Raw genomic sequence first — 7,528 nt, forward strand, 5'->3', positions numbered from 1 at the left:
GCATCAGCCTTGAAGACTATTCCACTCGTCTGGCCTTTTGCAGTTTGGGGAGTGGACATGGTTGGGCCCTTCAAGACCAGCAGAAGTGGTTTCACTCATTTGCTCGTAGGAGTCGACAAGTTCACCAAATGAATCAAAGCCAAGCCTATCAAGAATCTTGATTCAAGCACTGCATCAGTTTCATCAGAGAGTTGATATTCAGATATGGAGTCCCTCATAGTATTATCATAGATAACGGCTCCAACTTTCATGCTGATGAGTTCAGAGCATTTTGTGCTTCCCAAGGCACTCGGGTCGACTACGCATCTTTTGCGCACCCGCAGTCGAATGGGCAGGCGGAAAGGGTGAATGGCTTGATCCTTCAAGGGCTGAAACCCCGACTGATGCGCGATCTCAAGCATGCTGCTGGAGCCTGGGTGACTGAATTGCCATCCATCCTATGGGTTCTGAGAACAACTCCCAACCGGTCGACTGACCGAACTCCTTTCTTCATGGTGTATGGTGTTGAATCTGTGCTTTCGAGTGACTTGCTGCACAACGCCCCCCGAGTGGAACTCTTCTCAGAAGCTGAAGCTGAACAGGCACGCCAAGTTGCGGTTGACCTCCTGGAGGAGGAACGAGAGATGGCTCTGATCCGATCGACCATCTATCAAAAAGACTTGCGTTGATTCCATGCCCGAAATTTCAGAGGTCGAGCATTCCAGGAAGGAGACCTTGTGCTCCGAGTGCACCAGAAACGACCTCACAAGCTCGCTCCGGCCTGGAAGGTCCCTTCATCATCACCAAGGTGCCCCACAACGGGGCGTATGGCCTCTACAATGTAGCCAAGAAATAAGACGAGCCACGCTCGTGGAATGCGGAGCTGCTCCGCCGTTTTTATACCTCGGATCAACGAGTTGTAATAAGAATCCTTCAGTTTGTTTATCAATGACAAGATTTTTCTGGTATCTTAATGATTGTTATCCCATAAACATATATGTTCACATCCCCCAATGGGTGGCTTAGCCACAAATCCGATTCGCCTAAGTTACAAAACACTCCGAGTGAAGAGCAACCCTCTCACTCGGGGGCTTAGCTGCGAATCCGATTCGCCTAAGTTTCAAAAACACTCCGAGTAAAGAGCAATCCTCTCACTCGGGGGCTTAGGTGCGACCCCGTACTCGCCTAAGTTAAAAAATACTCCGAGTGGAGAGCAACCCTCCCACTCGGGGGCTTAGCTGCGACCCCGTACTCGCCTAAGTTACAAAACTACTCCGAGTGGAGAGCAACCCTCTCACTCGGGGGCTTAGCTGCGAATATGATTCGCCTAAGTTTCAAAAACTACTCCGAGGGGAGAGTAATCCTCCCACTCGGAGGGTTAGCTGCGACCCCGTACTCACCAAAGTTACAAAACACTCCGAGTGAAGAGCAACCCTCTCACTTGGGGGCTTAGCTGCGAATCCGATTCGCCTAAGTTTAAAAAACACTCCGAGTACAGAGCAATCCTCTCACTCGGGGGCTTAGCTGCGACCCCGTACTCACCTAAGTTAAAAAACCACTCCGAGTGGAGAGCAACCCTCTCACTCGAGGGCTTAGCTGCGACCCCATACTCGCCTAAGTTCAAAAACACTCCGAGTGAAGAACAACCCTCTCACTCAGGGGCTTAGCTATGACCCCGTACTCGCCTACGTTAAAAAACACTCCGAGTGAAGAGCAACCCTCTCACTCGGAGGCTTAGCTGCGACCCCGTACTTGCCTAAGTTACAAAACACTCCGAGTGAAGAGCAACCCTCTCACTCGGAGGCTTAGCTGCGACCCCGTACTTGCCTAAGTTACAAAACCACTCCGAGTGAAGAGCAACCCTCTCACTCAGAGGCTTAGCTGCGACCCCGTACTCGCCTAATTTACAAAACCACTCCGAGTGAAGAGCAACCCTCTCACTCAAAAGCTTAGCTGCAACCCCGTACTCTCCTAAGTTACAAAACCACTCCGAGTGAAGAGCAACCCTCTCACTCGGGGGCTTAGCTGCGATCCCGTACTCTCCTAAGTTACGAAACTACGTTGAGTGGAGAGCAATCCTCCCACTCAGTGGCTTGGCTGCAATCTCGGAGCTGCACCACAAATACAATGTATGATTGCACTCGGGGCTGCGCCATAAATACAACGCATGGTTGCACTCGGAGCTGTGTCACAAGTACAATGTAATAGTTGCACTCAGAGCTGCGCCACAAGGACAACGTCTATTCCGAGTGAAGAGTCAAGTTTCACTCAGAGTCAAGAGATCTGAAAGTGGTAAAAACAAAGCATCCATATTCAAAAGAAAAAACAAGTTCGGATAAATCCAGCAAGGTTCAGAACCGCGAACGGAAGTACTCAGGCGTCAGGCCCGAAAGAGTTTAACGGTTACAAAATCACTTGGCATTCCGAGGCAAATAAAGTCAACACATCAAGTTTTTTCACTCAGCAGGAGGAGGGCTAGCTGGCTCGACGAACTCGTCCAGGTCGATTCCATCAGCAGTACGAGTGGCAGCGTCGATGAAGTTCTCCATGAAGGACTGGAATTGAAGCTTCTTGGTATTGGCGGCCTTGAGAGCTGCCAGCTTCTCTTCTTTAACTTCCTTGTAATGAACACGGACCAGAGATAGAGCCACGTCGGCGCCACACCGAGCAGATGACTTCTTCCATGCCTGTACTCGATCAGGGATTCATTGAGTTGAGTCATCATAGACTCGAGGTCATTCTGGAATGTCACACCTGGCCAGAGCTCCGTGTCGATCCGTGATACCACCACTTTCAGTCGAGCAAGATAGTCCATGATGCTGGCGAGGCGAGATTCAAGCCGCAGCATGTTCATCCCAGCTTCGTCCTTGATGGGGGAGTTAATGGGGTCCAGATTCGTCTCAATCCGCCTAGTCTCTTCCTCGAAATTTTGACAAAATTCTGCACACACAAAAAAATGGTGAGTCGACAGTCGTATGATGAGTCGGTAGTTGCAAATTAGCCAGACAAGGGAAAGTACCTTCAAGCATAAGGAACATCTTCTTGGCGAGTCCTCCGTCTCCAGTTCGTCTCTCCTCCGAGTGAGATCTCCGACTTTGTCGGTCAAGGCCACCTTGTCCTTCTTCAGCTGCACGACTTCTTTGTTGGCTTCATCAATGGCAGTCTTCAGCTTGGCATTTTCTTCTTCCAACTTGCCGACTGAAGCCAGCTTCTTGTCAGCAAGTTCAGTTTTCTCTCGCGCCGTCTTCTGCGCTGCTACAAGGCCGAGGTCCTTCTGCTCCAGAGCCTGCTTCATTTTGTCTAAAGAAATAACATTCTTCAGATGAGCTTGGAGTTGTTTGTTTTCACTACGCACATCTGTTCGAGTGGAATCACTCGGTTCAAAAGACGAAAAGAAAAAGATGACAAGGCGAACAGTCGATAAGTTATTACCTCCGATGGTAGCTGCTTCATCCTTAGCCTTCTGCAAATTCTCCTTGGCCAACTCCAGGTCGAGATTGAGTTGGATCTGTTTCCTCTCCAATTCAGCGAACTGGGCCCCAAGCTCACAAGATTTCTGCAGTCAACAAATAAGACACGTCAGTCGAGAGAAACAAAGACCGATTGCTTCTGAGCGATGAGATACAAGTTCAAGTTATTACGACAAAAAGAGTTCTAAGACTACTCCCAAATCAAACATTCAACACTAGTCTCGGGGACTATACCCAGTGGGTGCACTTGGCGTGCACCCACTGGTTCGGCTTCCCACTCGACATGGCCCGTACAGTCCGAGTATAAAAAAACGGCAACATTTATTCTCAGACCACCACCGACTACCCGCAGTCGACCGCGGTCTTGGGGACTACACCCAGTGGGTGCACTTGGCATGCCCCCACTGGTCCGGATCCCACTCGGCACGACCTGTCTGGACCGAGTGAAAGAACTATAAAGAGACATTTTACAAAGACCCCCGCCGAATTAAACATTCGACGGCGGTCTCGGGGACTACACCCAGTGGGTGCACTCTGCGTGCCCCCACTGATTCAAGAGTTCTCTCGGCACGACAAGATCGACTCAAGTGAAAGAAGCTACAAAGCAAAAGAAGACACCCAGTGGGTGAAGAAATGCACATTAAAGGTTTGAAAATGCTCAGCCATGGACATCTTACGAATAACAAAGCAGCAGTTTTCAAGTACCATATCCTAACAGAGAGAAGATCAAGCTAAAAGACTAGTCGGAAATCGACTCACCTAGACATTGGTTTGAAGAGCAGAGATGGCATCGTAGGTAACCTTGCTAGCCTCATGCACCATGATACGTCTCCAACGTATCTATAATTTATGAAGTATTCATGCTATTATATTATCCATCTTGGATGTTTAATGGGCTTTACTATGCACTTTTATATTAATTTTGGGACTAACCTATTGACCCAGAGCCCAGTGCCAGTTTCTGTTTTTCCCTTGTTTCAGTGTTTCACGGAAAAGGAATATCAAACGGAGTCCAAACAGAATGAAACCTTCGGAAAAGTTATTTTTGGAAAGAAAGCAATACAGGAGACTTGGAGTGCACGTCAGGAGATCAACGAGGAGAGCACGAGGCGGGGGGCGCGCCCACCCCCCTGGGCGCGCCCTCCACCCTCGTGGGCCCCTCGTGGCCCCCCTTACCGACTTCTTTCACCTATATATCTCCATATACCCTAAAACCTTCGGAGAACAGAAGAGATCGGGAGTTCCGCGGCCGCAAGCCTCTAAAGCCACCAAAAACCAATGGGGACCCTGTTCGGGCACCCTGCCGGAGGGGGGATCCCTCACCGATGGCCATCTTCATCATCCCGGCACTCTCCATGACGAGGAGGGAGTAGTTCACCCTCGGGGCTGAGGGTATGTACCAGTAGCTATGTGTTTGATCTCTCTCTCGTGTTCTTGAGGTGATACGATCTTGATGTATCGCGAGCTTTGCTATTATAGTTGGATCTTATGATGTTTCTCCCCCTCTACTCTCTTGTAATGGATTGAGTTTTCCCTTTGAAGTTATCTTATCGGATTGAGTCTTTAATGATTTGAGAACACTTGATGTATGTCTTGCGTGGGATAACCGTGGTGACAATGGGTTATTCTATTGATCCACTTGATGTATGTTTTGGTGATCAACTTGCGGGTTCCGCCCATGAACCTATGCATAGGGTTGGCACACGTTTTCGTCTTGACTCTCCGGTAGAAACTTTGGGGCACTCTTTGAGGTTCTATGTGTTGGTTGAATAGATGAATTTGAGATTGTGTGATGCATATTGTATAATCATACCCACGGATACTTGAGGTGACATTGGAGTATCTAGGCGACATTAGGGTTTTGGTTGATGTGTGTCTTAAGGTGTTATTCTAGTACGAACTCTTGAATAGATCGATCCGAAAGAATAACTTTGAGGTGGTTTCGTACCGTACAATAATCTCTTCATTTGTTCTCTGCTATTAGTGACTTTGGAGTGACTCTTTGTTGCATGTTGAGGGGTAGTTATATGATCCAATTATGTTATTATTGTTGAGAGAACTTGCACTAGTGAAAGTATGAACCCTAGGCCTTGTTTCCTAGCATTGCAATACCGTTTGTGCTCACTTTTATCATTAGTTACCTTGTTGTTTTTATATTTTCAGATTATAAAAACCTATATCTACCATCCATATTGCACTTGTATCACCATCTCTTCGCCAAACTAGTGCACCTATACAATTTACCATTGTATTGGGTGTGTTGGGGACACAAGACACTCTTTGTTATTTGGTTGCAGGGTTGTTTGAGAGAGACCATCTTCATCCTACGCCTCCCACGGATTGATAAACCTTACGTCATCCACTTGAGGGAAATTTGCTACTGTCCTACAAACCTCTGCACTTGGAGGCCCAACAACGTCTACAATAAGAAGGTTGTGTAGTGGACATCAAGCAGTTTCTGGCGCCGTTGCCGGGGAGGTGAGTGCTTGAAGGTATATCTTTAGATCTTGCAATCAAATCTTTTTGTTTCTTGTTTTATCACTAGTTTAGTCTATAAAAGAAAACTACAAAAAAATGGAATTGAGTTTGTCTCAGACGCTTCATATTTTTAATATCTTTCGTGAGAATGATGGGAAGGAAAAATGTGCTCAAGTACTAGAAGAAGAAGTCTATAAATTTTTTGGCACTAAATCTTTGAATGATGAGCATGATTGCAATGTTGTTAGTATGAACTCCTTGAATATCCATGGTACTAATGATGATTGCACTAGTTATGATGAAAATGTCTCCTATAAACATGTCAATTTTTGTGGAGTGCATTGGGTTTGCAATTTCACACCAAATAGGGAAGATAGATATTGCAAGAGGCATAAGCATTTAGAAACAAAACTGCTGCAAGAAAGGCTAGATGTTTGTGCTAAAAATTTATTTTTCTTAGCCGTACTTGTGAACTTTGCAATGAACATGATCATTTCAGTACCCAATGCAAATTTTTTCATGATCGTATCGTGTCCAAAAATTGTGATGACTTGATTTCCCTTGCACATCATAATGAACTTAGTTTGCTCCTGGGTTATGATGAAATGAAACGTATAACTAAGGTCATTCCAGAATTTGCCCTTGATAGAGTTCTTCATTTTGATCTAGAGGAAATTTATATGTATTGCACGGTGAATTGCATTGAAAATCCTTATATTGCCAACTACATAAAGAAAAGAAAACAAATAGAAGATGAAGAGAATACTAATGAAAGGGAAGAGACTTCCCAATATCCTCCTATTATTTCTTATGATGAATCAGGTAACGAGGAGGAGCCTTCTATTCAACCAATCTCATTAATAAGGAGCTCCAAAAATAGGATTGAACCCACACATGGGTGGTGAAGAAGAAGAAAAGAAAAGGTAAGAGAGGTAAAAAGATATCTCTCCCAAATAATGTTGCTCCTATTATTGTTGTGCCTCATGAAAATGAATCAAAAATAACTGTGGAAGATGATGCACTTGATGATGATCTAGTTATGCCTATTGCTTGTTGTGATGATTATGATTGGGAAGATAATGATACTTCTTATGATCTTGAAAATCTTTTTGGCACTTGCTTTGAATATGACAATTGCTATACTATTGGTGCTATCCATACTATCAATGATGAGAGTGATTATGCTTATGATATGAAAAGGCCCAAGCTTGGGGATGCTATGTTTGAAGAAGATGATGTTTTTGAGAATATATTTGCTGCAATTAATGTTTGTCCCAAGCTTGGGGATGCTACGTTTAATGAAGATGATATTTTTAGCCTCCCAAGTTTTGATATGCAAAGTTGTTATGATGATAGCATGCCTTCTACCTATGATGATTATATTGATGAAAGTGGGTTTGGAAGAGTGTCAACTTTAGGAAGTAATGATCCCACTATTTTGGAGGATGTTGAATCTTATAATATTTATGAAAGTGGATTTGGAGAGGTCATGACTTTATTTAGTGATGAGTCCACTATCTTGGAAGAGGTTTCAATCGATTATGATGAGAACAAAGTTGCTACTTATGATGACTATTGTGATGAAACTTATGCTATAAAAA

Source organism: Triticum aestivum, chromosome 3D (genome assembly GCF_018294505.1).
Source record: "Triticum aestivum cultivar Chinese Spring chromosome 3D, IWGSC CS RefSeq v2.1, whole genome shotgun sequence".
Classification (NCBI taxonomy): domain Eukaryota; kingdom Viridiplantae; phylum Streptophyta; class Magnoliopsida; order Poales; family Poaceae; genus Triticum; species Triticum aestivum.